At 39.3% G+C, this 13529-nt stretch overlaps 1 protein-coding gene across 1 annotated transcript in view; it reads left to right on the top strand.

Annotated features, from left to right (window-relative positions):
* The window catches only part of KIF13A (kinesin family member 13A), a 216781-nt gene that overhangs the window by 51240 nt on the left and 152012 nt on the right, over positions 1-13529 (top strand).

The raw sequence follows: 13529 nt of genomic DNA, 5'->3' as shown, positions 1-13529 counted from the left end.
TAAGAACGTAAAAAACTCTGAAGATGCTTTTGGAACTTGGAGCAGAACTTTAGATAGGCCATTAGTGGGATTTTACCATTCATGAAGTTTCTGATCTCATCGATTGTCATTTCCTTAAAAATCTGCTCGGTAGGAGAATAGTTATTCTAATTCACAAGAAAACGGACCCTGCTTTTTTTAAACATCCCTCTCCCCTAAGCAGGGGAAGGATACCATTTATTATCCATGTCATCAAGTTAAAAGGACATTTTAATAACATAAAATGTCCAAAGGTAAAAAATGAGGTTGGAAACCCTGATTGAATTACTCTCTTAAGAAGAAGACTATAAAATTTCTTCCATCCCCTCACCCCCCTTTTTTTTTTCTGTGATTAATTTCAGGAAGTAGCTGCTTGGAGTCAAAACCAGAACTTTTCATCTTTTTCACATAAAATGTAGTATAAACCTGGTTTTATTTTCAGGGCAAGGGCCTAATTACTATCGTTCCATTCCTTTTAACTTTCTGTCATTCTTTTAAAGCAGTTCTCCCTGTGGCCAGTCTTGTTAGTTTTCTGACCTTACACTGTGCTTGTGTTACCAGGGATTGCTACTGAAGGTTGTTTTCAGGAGCCCTCCTCTTGTGAACTGTGTATGACATTTGTCTACTGCAGGAAAAACAGTCATTAGAAAAATGATTTTATTGCAGAATCAAATAAGATGGCTTTCCATGAATGAAACTCTTATGTCACATCACTTCCTGGTAAGAAAAGCAACCAAATTATGGATGGGGCAAACATTCCTGAGAGAAGTTGTGTTCTGTCTTATGTTTCCTAGTTCCTTGATATGAGAAGTGATGGCTTCATTAATTTTGGCCCCAGCCTATGGATTCTGATACTACAGATTGTTATTATTATTAATACAGGTGACATGGTTAATTTTTAAAGAAACAAAGTCTGCAATTAAAGCAAAACAAAACATTTAAGACAGAAGAAACAGAGCTATTTTTGTAACCCAAAGACAAAAAATATTTCGGTGCATGGTTTTTGTTTTCACGGAGGGTGACCTCTGAGCAAATCTGTGAATTCTGTGGTTTGGCCTGGGTCTGGTCAGTACCTCTCTGCCTCCTTTGGGTCATCTCTGCCTAATGTAGGGTGCTTTCACCCTCCTGCTGCCTGCAGATTTACCTACACTCTTCCTGCATCAAAATGGAAAAAGGATGGATGATCTAATTCACTATTTTTCCTCCTTCACAGTCATTGCACTTTCACTGGACCTTTTATTTGAGGTATTTCCTCCCCTTTTAAGACAGCACCATTATTACTAAAATTTATCGATCACTTGTTGCACGGCTGTTCCTGTGCTAGGTGTATAACAGTCTTGCAGGGTGGGTGAAAGTATATCATTTTATGAGATGAGGGCCATAAATCTCAGTTTAAGCAATTTGTTGGAAGCCACATAGCTCAGGAGTGGAGGTGCTGGGGTTTGAACTCGATTCTCTTCTGACCCGTAGCCTTGAGTCTTTTCTCTGAGTTACTTTGATCTCTACCTGTGGGTTGAAAAGTTGCCCTTTGAAAGATACTGCTGTAGTAAACGACAGGGTAGGTAGTCTCCGCGACTTAGGACTAACATGCTCACTTACCTGACCCAGTCCATCGTCGGCCTTTTTGGTGGCCCTAGGTCATCTAGGTACATGTTTTATGGTTTCTGGCACACATGTTACATTTCAGTGGTACTTCCAGACCATAGCTACTTCGTAGCTTCTACCTCATAATAACATCCAGTATGACTAACTATATTATTGATCATAATAATAGCTAAAACATACAGATAAGAAATTGTTTTATGCACTTTGCACAATCACTTAATCCTCACAAAACTCTGTTAATCCCATTTTCTAAATGAGCGAACCGAGGCTCAGTGGTGGGTGATTTGGGCAAGTCACCCAGCTGGTAAGTGGTGACCCTGGCACTCGGGCCTGGGCATTCTGGTTTCAGTCTGCAGGTTAACTGTTTCTCCACAACACCTTTCATCCTGTGCCTGCGATACCTTGTCTAGCTCTACTTGTGAAGTTTCTAACAAGAAGAATGTATTTAGAATGTATTCTTTTCTTTGTTGTTGAGGGGAGAGAGGGCAAGCCAAAAAATCTTTTACAGATGCTGCAAAATCTGTCTTGGGTTTCCTTTGTTGCCATCACTTGACAACTCTTAAGGTCACCTCCTCCAATCGTATCACTCTTATAGAAGAGGAAACTGAGGCCCAGAAGGATTTAACAATGTGCCCAAGGTCACAAAGCTTATCTGTTTTATAAAGTAACAATGATATATGGAAGATATTCTTATCTTACCATGAACTGATTTTTTTTCCAGTTAAGTTTTTGGATAACCTTGAGCAAATAAAAAGCTTGACTTTTCCTCTGCTTTACTCTATCGTGGTTTCCCTGGAGCTGGCAAAGATTTTCGAAATGTATATGTTCCAGGACTCGAGAAATAACTTGGTGAAACTAAGCAAGATCTTCGTGGGATGTTGGAGCTGCTTACTCCAGTTTTCTTCTCTTCCTATCCTCACAGACTTCCTCCTTGCTCCAACCCCGTTATCTCACTCAAGGCCCCTGGCCTGTACATAGGCTTCCAGAGCTTGCATTGCTTTTCTGGAATTTGTGCCGTAGTGGTCTGCTGTGGTAGGCAGAGGTGACACAAGCAAGGGTGTTTGGGTGGCACTTCCGGTGTGTGCAGACTGGTGGGTCAGGGAACTGTTTCTGGCCCTGGTATGTTGGAAAACAAAAGCAAGGTTTCTAAGTAACCCCAAAATAGATTCATGGACAGGACAGAGAAGCTATTACAGATGTTCCTTATTTCTTAAAAAAAGATCTAAAAACCTTATGAAACTACTTAGGGATTTTTTAAAAGTGGATTTTGATAGGTTCCCACGTTGCTAACTGACTTGTTTATTATTCAGCCATCAGTGTTTTAGTCTGGCTGACTCTGATGTTTAATTGCATTTGTTATATGAACCATTTTGTGATATTTTTCACTTTTACAGAGGACATTCAGGCATACAATAGAGTATGCAATATTTAGTTAATTTACAAAATATAAGCTTGGTGCCCAATATGGGTTTAAAATTTTAAACAATGTGTATGTCATGACCCCATTTTGGGGAGAGAAATGTGTGTGTGTGTGTGTATGTGTGTGTGTGTGGTGTGTGTGTGTAGCATATGTCAGAGGTTCTCAAACTTTGTCACACATCAGAATCATCTACAGGTCTCGTTAAGATACAGGTTGCTGGGTCCTCCCCATAGAATTTCTTATTCAGTAGGTCTGGGCTGGGGCCTGAGAATTGGCTTTTCTCGCAAGTTTCCAGATACTGATGCTCTTAATTGGGGACCACATTGTGAGAACCATTGTGGGAAAGAGAGGCATAGAAAAAAGTCTACAAGTATACTGCACCATAATGTTAACAGTAGTTACCTCATTTCTGGGTTATGGGATTACAAGGGCTTTTATTTTTGCCTTTATGCTTTTCTGTATTTTCCCCCCCAATGACTGAGTATTACAGATATCATCAGAAGAAACAGCATTTAAAATCTTTTTTGGAAGTTCTAGTATTTCTGTTCTCATGAGCACATATAGTTTCTGTTCTCCATTGTCTAGTCTTATACTGCTGCCATTATTTTAAAAAAGTTTTGAGAACTCCGTGTTTTGTGTCCCTTGTTTTTATTTTGTCTTCCCAAGATGTGAGCATTTAGAAGGGTATATTTGTCACATGGAGTTCTTATTTCTGTTGTGCTAAACATGAAGTGTTCAATAGGTTCTCAGTAGCTCAATTAGTTAGAATATCAGATTCTTTTATGCCACATCACTTCTCTTGAGACCCCATGGGATCCTGTTTCATGAATACAGATTGTATTTGATATGCCTTTGATAGAGGAAGGTCTCCTCAGAATCGGAAAGAAGAGTAAAGAATTTGTCTAAGGCAACCAAAGTAAGTCAAGACCAAAATGACAATCTAACTCTCTTGACCTCAGAATAAATCAACCAGCCACCAACCAAAAAAATCTCGGCACTGAACTATCACTTCATCATAAAGGCTCTCCATAGTTCACCCCTTACAATTTTAAAAATAATGTGTGCATAACACCAAACATGAAAAACAAAACCTCAAGAATGCAGTGCTTTCCCATGAAAGAATAGCAAGGGTATTATGCATCTATATGAGTTTAATTAATATTTTAGGAAGGGCCCTCTCTTAATTGAAAATATGTTTAGATGTTGACTAGCTGAGAAACCACAGGACTTAGAATCCAGAGAACTAGTTTCTAGGTCTATTAAATTTTAGGCATATTACTTAGCCCCTTGGATTAAGCCCTGGTGTGTCAATGGTAATATTGGCCCTCTGAATGCCGTGGGTTGTTACCGTGATCAAGTGAGTCAAGTCTCAGAAAACCTGGTTAGAAATGTTTTACAGCTCTAAGGCAGTGGTGTGATCTGAGCAGGGATTTCATCAGTGCCCCTTTCTCTTCCGCAGCCCTGTGGTCTCTTGTGGAAACTTACGTGGCTCCTGGTCCTTGAGCTTTAGAGGACGTTGAGGCAACATCTGGCAGGTCCAGGTTTTCCTTGTCCACCTTCCATCCTGCCCAGCCAGTTTGGCAGTAACATGGATTGGCCTTTGTATGACCTCTGAAGTCAGACAGCTTTAGGAAAAGCAGGACCTCTTCTGAAGGGTGTTTTTCCTGATAACACCATTAAGTTCCTTTCCAATTAAGAGTCTCCCGGAAGTTAAAATAGTTACAGTCTCTATGGAAATCCGTAAATCTGTTATATAAAAAAATGCTCTCTCACCTGAGGAATTTGTTTGTCACTTCATTGTTCACTGCCTCTCTTAGGAAGCTAAGGAACTAGGCCTTTGTAACCTCCCTTATAAGTTCTTACTGTTCTTCACAGTTCCAGCTAAGCTTACACTTAATCTGTCTACTTCCTAAATAAATACCCCAGAATGGTTTGATGTGTATTGATGAAAATTTCAAAATAACTTGTGAATTCCTAAGAAAGGGGTGATTTTGCTCTGCATTCTGGTTCCCATAGCACCCGGACAAGTTTTGGGTACCTCTTAGTTCATTTTACCCTTCGAAGAGTAGAAGGATAATACACTTCAGGAACGGTGCCATCTTTTTAAGCATTGCAAGCAGACCGTAACCCCATTTATAGTTCCTTTTCTTTGCCTTAAAGGTTAGTGAGTCTCATGTAACAGTCTCCCTACTTGTCAGCTGTCCTTCAACGATATGCCGTTGACTGTTGTCTGTGGTCATGGGATTGGTACTATCATGAAGGTTGGCTAAGACATGCATGTGTAGTGCTTCATTCCTGCTGGAGAAGGAGGTCAAAAAGGTAAAACCAGGTGACTGGAATATGGTTTTAAGCCCAAAACATACTTTATTCTAATCTCTACAAAGCAGTTAATGATTTAGAAAATTAATTATGGGCGTCTTGCATCTTTTTCTTGAGGAGCTGCTCTGTTTGTTGGAGAAATTCTTTTGAGTTACTGCTTATGACATGAGCTTGTTCTGGAATGCTCACATGATCAAATTATTTGTAATCTTGTGTTTAGCTTTTACGTTTATTTATAGTGTCTGTGATCTTACCTTAAATTCTTCCTCAACATTTCCATTGCATACTGGTCTTTCTAAGTTCACCTTTAAAATATTAGTGTGACCCAAATTATTCTGAAGTTGAAGTTTAGGATTTGATGTGACCTCTATTATGTGTTTTTGCTAATGTCTTTTTAAACATTATAACTTTTTGGATGGTTATCTTATGATGACATTTAACACAGTAGGGGAGGAAAAATAATTCTCCCTCTATCCTCTTGAATTCATGGCTGAGACCCCTGTAATAACATATTAACAAGAGAAAAATACACGAGTTTATTAACATGTATACATGAGAAAGACCCAAGCAAAAATGAGTAACTCCCTGAGGTGGCCTAAGCCACCACCTTAAATATCATCTTAAGCTACAGACAAAAGAAAGGTAGGGGTGTGTGTGTGTGTGTGTGTGTGTGTGTGTGTGTGTGTGGTGGGGCAGTTACATGCATTTACCAGGAAAAGAACAAGAACAGTATAAACAAGGGTTGGGGTTGTTAGGTTGACGTCCTCGCCGTCTCCACTGAGTTTCCTGTGATTTACAGTCATGCTTCTCTTCCTGGTACAGAGAGGGATAATATTACAATGGTTATTTCCTTTATAAACGTAGATGTCCCTTAAAAAAGTGTAACTTCTCTGTTTTCTGAGCTTCTCCAATATCTGCTATTTCTCAAATAATCTTTATGCCGAAGAAACGTATTTTCGGGTGGCATAATCTGCTATCCTTCAGCACACATGGCCTTACTTGGAGCAGGGAAATATTTCTTGCTTTGTACTGTTATAATAGTAAGATGTCTTGGACAGCATGATACAGAGCAGCAAAGAAGAGGTATTTATAGGGAGGCTTTTACTGCTTTACAGTCTACTTGAATCATACGGATACGGAGGCCTGATTGTACTATGCCATTTTATATAAGGGACTTGAGCATCTGCAGATTCTGGTACCTGTAGGGCGTCCTGGAACCAATCCCCCAAGGATACCAAGGGATGATTGTATAGAGCAGAATAAAATGAACTCTGAACTGTCTTTTTCCTTTGTGGTCAGTGAAGTAGAACTAACTGTGGCCTCTGTTACCCAAAGTGTCCTTTGGGGGTGGCCTCTGATGTAGCAAGCAAATTGGTGTTGCCTGGTTCTAATTTGTTTCACCAAATCCCCGGGTTTTTAGCTACCTGGACCTACTGTCACCACCACCCCAGGCTTGCTAAGAGCATCCTGATTCCTGTTATCTGTGCCGACTGGTGTGAAAAGATTCCTTTGAACTTCATCCAAGACTGGTTTGGAGTACTTCAAACATTTTGAAGAATAAGAAACTCCAAGGTGGGGAGGGGCAGTATGGGGGGATTAAGAGGTACAAACTATTATGTATAAAATAGCCTACAAGGATATATTGTACAACACAGGGAATATAGCCAATATTTTATAATAACTATAAATGGTGAATCATTTGTGATTTAAACATTGTGAATCACTATATTGTACACCTGTAACTTATATAATATTTTACAGCAACTATACTTCAATGTAAAAAAATGAAACTCCAAGAGTATGTTTACACAAAATACCCAAGCTGTAGAGAAGCATATAACATATACCTGAGTGGTGTTCATTTTGGTTCATCAAACCATATTTTGCCAAGTCTGAGAGTGAGATGAGTTGACCCAGCTCAGTCGCTCCCTGATCTTGGTTTATTTTCATACTTAAACCAGCCTGGGAAGTAGAAACCTCAACTTCGGCAGGAGATTTACAGCTTTCATATATTGTATTTTCTCACAGGCTGCACTTTTACGCAGTATACCTAATAGGACGATTCTGAATGGCTTTTCTCTTTAAAGTCTGACTTTCCCATAATCACCCGGCTGCTGATTATGAATAGTTAAAGTGTTGTCGCTCCTTGACAGCGTCTGCCCCCCCCACCCCGGGGTGTTTGGGGCTGGGGCGCCAGTGCTGCAGGGACGCACACTGCTTGTTGATACCAAGAGTCTTCTTGCCTGGGCCAGCCTCCCCTTGATTATCACCACCCTGTTCCTTCTAGGAGAAATCTTGCTTTCTTATCTGTCTCGGAACTCAGTGATCATGAAAGTAGGGAATTATCTAGACTCAGATTGTTTATTGTGGTGAAATATACATAACATACCATTTATCATTTAACTGGTCTCAGTGCGGTGGTAGGTACATTCACAGTGTTGTGCAACCATCATCATTTTCAGAGCTTTTTCGTCATCCCAAACAGAAGCTTAGTACCCATTAAACAATAACTTCCCATTACTCCTTCTCCTAGCTGCTGGTACCTCTAGTCTACTTTATGTCTGTATGAATTTTAAGTATTCTTAGTCCCTCATATAAGTGGAGTCTTTCAATATTTGTCTTTTTGTTTTTGGTTTATTTCACTTAGCATAATGCCTTCAAGGTTCATCCATGTTGTAGCATGCATCAGAATTTCCTCCTTAAGGCTGAATAATATTTCCTGTGTGTATATATCTCATTTTGTTTATCCATTCCTCTGTTGATGGACATTTGGGTTGTTTCTGTATTTTGGCTGTTGCTAATAATGCTGCTATGCACATGGATATACAAATATCTTTTTGGGTCCTTACTTTCAGTTCTTTTGGGTAGATACCCAGAAGTGGAATTGCTGGATTCTGATTACATTTTAAGGCACCACTTTCAGATCTGACTATAAGGTAGTCTTCATCTGCATACACCCTATTTTACTTAGGCATTCTCCAGTTATTACACATCTAAATTATAAGTAATTTTTACATCAAAGAAAGTTTCAATCTCCTTCTTATTAGTCCTCTGCTTTCTCAGTGAGTGTGGAATTGGGGATATTGTCTAGTCAAGAAGCAGCTAGCTAAACTTTGTTTTGAATCCCAGGAAAACCGTCTAAATGTGTTCTCAAATACACAAGGAGATAGATAAATTTAGGAACTCATGGAACTTTATAAGAACTGAATTTCTTGGCAGGCTTATATTTTAACAAAAGATAAACAATGCTTTTCTTTTCAGAATTAATAGATACTTGGATGTAATGACCACTTCCATTACATGTTTGTTGGACATCTTCACTGTAAGATGAGCAATTAACCTGAGAATGTCATCAATATGCTTGCCTCTTCGGTGCTATGGGCACAGCAGATTCTCATAAGAGTTGGGTTAGGGGCAGGGTGGAAATAACTGACATCTTTAGTAAATGTCACTCTTTATACTACCAAACAGTTTTCCTTCTGATTTGCCTCTCTCCTATCCAAATATTCTCTTTATTTTAAGTAAGTAATTTCCAGAGCAAACTGACAGCTAAGTGTCTCTTTACTAAGTGTCCCTTTTCCCTTCTAAGAGATAACACTGTCTTTGTCATCATTCTCATGGCCACTCTCCGTGAATGACTGCAGTTAATTGAACCTATTTCTTAATTAAGCGTTGAGGTGATGAACTTCACTTGAATGCAGTGGGCACATATGCACACACTGTGGACGATCTGCCCCTACCCACAGGGGTGTGTTGTTTATGTGCTCTCCTAAGTTCAGTGCATGGGAAGTGTTCTGCTTTCTGTCGTGAAACTGTCTCTTTAAAGTGATGGAAAAACCATCTACACAAGATAGAATATAATGTTATCCAGGTAGGTAGCTTTAAGCATCATCTTTATTCTGACCTCTTGTGTATCTAGACTGCCTACTTGCCTTCTCCACTTAGATGTCTAATTGGCCTCTCAAAGTTAGCATGTTTAAAACCAAACTCCTGATTTCTCCCCCAAACTCGCTCTTCTCACAGTCTTACTGTTTTAGTAGAAGGTGATTCCAGTCTTCCTCTTGAACAGTTGGCTTTCTCATTGGTTCCTCTCTTACCCGCACACCTCACATCAGTTCATGAGCACGCTGAAAATTAAAGTTAAAATGATAAGTGGTATGTCATGTATATTTCACCACAATAAACAATCTGAGTATAGATAATTACCTACTTTCATAATCACTGGGTTCTGAGATAAGAGAGCAAGATTTCTCCTAGAAGGATTAACACCAAGATTTCTCCTGGTGATAATCCAGGGGAGGCTGGCCCAGGCAAGAAGGCTCTGCTCTAACTTCAGAACATGTCCTGAAGAAGACCTCTTGACATCTCGGTCCCCAGGCACACACTTGCCTCAGTGTTTTTGCTTTTGTCAGTCCCTCCACCTTGAATCTTCTCCTCCCAGGTATCTGATGGATGGATTTGAAGTATTTGTTGATTTGTTTTTTCTTTTGGAAAGCACGTTTAGAGGGAGGGGTGAATTTGATTTAATTCTAATATGGAGATCCTGTGTAGAGATAATACATTTTCTTAAAGAGTATATCCAAATCTATCTCCTGTCTTAGCTATTGTACGTCATAAGGTGTAGGGGAGGTCAGTTAACCCATGTTTTATAGGCATTTGTTGCTGTCACTTCTGAACCAGCTCAGTGTTCATTTCATACCCACCTACAACCAGCAACAAGAGAAAAAAATTGTGCGTGGAACATAATAATTATAGTAAGTATATTTCCATCTACATGTGGGAGACTTCGCTGCTTAATAGTCTTCTTTGAAGATTCCTTTTTCTCTGGCTTGCCCTTTCTGATCCACGTCTTCTCAGCTCACGGTGCTGTCCTTCCTATAACTCTTTGTCCTTGTTCTATTCTCTGTAAGGGAGACAGATTTTTTCTTTGGGCAAAGAAAGAATATTTAGTCCAGCCTAAATGCAAGCTTTATTTAAGAGAGTCTGTCCTCAGTAGAAATGTGTTTATTGCTTATAGACTTTTCATTTTACCTGCCAAGTCCTATTACTCGAGTGACTAAAAAAATCTGCAGTTTATTTATAGAAGTACTTTTATCGATTAATCCAAGAAGAAATTTAAACGTTTAAATCAGACAAAAGGAGAACGAGGCACACTAACACATTGAACTGTAAATTAACAGCATGGAGAGCATCCTGTGGGCACATAGCATAACTTATTTCAAGTCCAAGACTGGAAGTTGTGCAGAAAACCCCTAAAATGTCTGTTGTAAGCAGCTCTAACAAGCACTGTAGCTAATGGCAGGAAAATATTCCAAATCAAATACAGGTCCTGCTGGAACCTACGGATGTGACTTTTGTAAGCATGTTAATATCTCAAATATTATGTAACTGGAAATATAATCTGCTCACTATGGTATCTTTCAGTTTTAACAAATATTTATTCAGTGATCATGGGGTTTTTTTTCCCAAAAGTTTTAAATAGAATTAATTTTTAAATTCTGGAATCTTATTTTGAAGTAAAAGATTTTTTTTAATTGAAGTATAGTTGATTTACAATGTTGTGTTAATTTCTGCTGTACAGCAAAGTGATTCAGTTATACATATATATATATATATACATATATTCTTTTTTTAAATATTCTTTTCCATTATGGTTTATCATAGGATATTGAATATGGGTCTCTGTGCTATACAGTAGGACCTTGTTGTTTATCCAGTCTATATATAATAGCTTACATCTGCTAACCCCAATCTCCCACGCCATGCCTCCCCCAACCCTCTCCCCCTTGGCAACCACCAGTCTGTTCTCTATGTCCGTGAGTCTGTTTCTGTTTCATAGATAGATTCATTTGTGTCATATTTTAGATTCCACATATAAGTGATATCATATGGTATTTTTCTTTCTCTTTCTGACTTACTGAAGTGAAAGATTTTTGAGCAACTGCACGTATTAGCTATTGAAGTAGGTGCAGAAGATATTACAGGATGAGACATGGCTGACCTGACGAGCTTACTGTGTACATACCAGTGACTGTCCTCCTGGGGCTGCTATGCTAGATGACTCTTAGGGAAAGATTTTTGAGAGTTTTGCCCTCCCTGCCACCTGAGATCAGACATGAAGACTGCTGGCATATTCCCAGCTGCCATGTTGGTAAAAGGTGACTGGAGAATCGGGGGAAGTTGGGAAAGGGTTAAAGAGCTTTTATGTGAACCTTCAAGTGCAGCTCGTGGAGGATTTGGGTCTGCTGCCTTTTTGCTGTCCCTTGTCATTTGTCTAAGTGGTTCATTTGAAAATTTGTGTCCATTAATGCAGTAATTGGGTGAGGAGGGTCACTCCTAATCACCGTATATTGTCTTTCCACAAGCATGAAAAAAACCTAGACTGCCAACTACCAAAAAAATGCAGGGGCTTGCGTCTGGCAGCCTCCAAGTCTCCGGAACAAGGAAGATGTCACGGAATTTCCTGTTTTAATTGCAAAGACCAGTTAAGTTCCAGGGGCATTCTTGACCTTAACATGGTTGATGAGTCTCTCCTAATAGAAGTCTCCTGATTCATCCACTTTATTTAAAAAAAAATTTTTTTTTTAAGACTTAAGGAGAGTCACTGGTTTTTTTTTTTATTTTGAAATATACCATATATACAAAAGTGTATAAAACATACATAAAGACTAATAATAATAAAAATGAACACCCACATACTCTCCATTCAGCTGAAGAAACAGATTACCTGTGCTTAAGAAAAGGAGAGTGGACGGAAGGCAATATTGCTTTCAAAATAACCTCACTTTCCTGATTTTTGTGTTCATTATATCCCTTAGCTTTTTTCTTTCTTTCTTTCTTTTTTTTAAAAACAGTTTTACATTTAACTGTGTATCCCCAAACAATATTTTGTTTAGTTTTGCCCTTATTGGGGAACTTTATAGAAATGGAATCATACTCAATATATTATTTGGGGACTTGCTTCTTTCTCTCAGCATTTATGTTTCTGAGATTCATCCACACTGATGTGTAGTATTAATAACTGTAGTTCCTGTTCTCGCACCTGCTGTAAAGGATTGTATTGTGTGGATAGCCACCGTGTCTTTTTCCATTCTCCAGGTTTGCTTCTTTATTGGTATTTGGAAAGCAATATGGACCCCAAACTCAGCAAGTCAACTTGCCATTTAAAGCTTCAGAGTTTGGCCCCTTTCTGGTCAAATTCCCTGAGTCTGCGTTGGGAATTTCCAAGCGGTTTGCTTTCATTTGTGGGAATACTGACTGTCCTCATTTCTGGAGACCTTCTAGAGAATGGACTTGCTTTGCCTTCTCCAGGGGTTGTTAGTTCTTGACCTGATTCTCCTAGGTCTGGAATCACAGCCCTATTTCTGCAGGATCTTGTGCGTGAGTCCTTCCCTGTGAAAACCACACTCCCTTTAAGGGCTGTGATCTTTTGTGGAGGTGGAGGGACAGCTAGAAACCCAGATGCTCTAGCTAGAAGCAGGCTAGTCTTCAGAGCACAGGAAGATACTGAGACGTGTTCTTCTTCCTGTGCTCGGCTTTCCAAGGGCATTCTCCTCCCTTCCGCTCCCCTCCCCACCTTGTTTCTCCTCAGGAATTGGCAGGTGTTCTGTTCCATTGTGCCCCCTACCGAGGGAGCCACTTTAGCACTCCCATTGTTTAGTTTCAGATACCTCTGTGGAAATGACCAAAGCTCTAATAAAAAGCTCAGCAGGTTATATTTATTTTCAAATTTAGAAACATTTTCTGGAAGGATTGTTCTAAGGGGTTACAGGTGGTCATCATTACGGTCCTATGACACTTTTGAAGGTAGGTCTCAGAGTAAGTGAGTAGGTTTTTCCTCTTTCATAAAGTGGAGCCTGTGAGTGTGTTCTTCTATATTAACTGGGTTTTGTTACTTGAAATTTGTTCAGCTTTCCTTGAAGTGTGTTCTCCTGAACTGATATTAACGGTTGCCACATAGGGAAAAGTAATTCTGCAGTAAAATAAAGTTAAATCAGTTTCTTTGCTGCAGGAGTTCTCAGAGCCTTCAATACACTGTTGTGCTTTGTGAATATTTAAATGGGGAGCTAGTAGAGACAGGAGTTCAAAAACATGTTTGATTATAGAATCCCCCTCTTAGTTTATCTCGCAGTAATAATCCTCCCCTGAATACTCTTTGGGAAAGGCA

Source organism: Balaenoptera physalus (genome assembly GCF_965194825.1).
Source record: "Balaenoptera physalus genome assembly, chromosome: 11".
NCBI classification, from domain to species: domain Eukaryota; kingdom Metazoa; phylum Chordata; class Mammalia; order Artiodactyla; family Balaenopteridae; genus Balaenoptera; species Balaenoptera physalus.
This window is presented reverse-complemented; position numbering and strand designations above follow the sequence as displayed.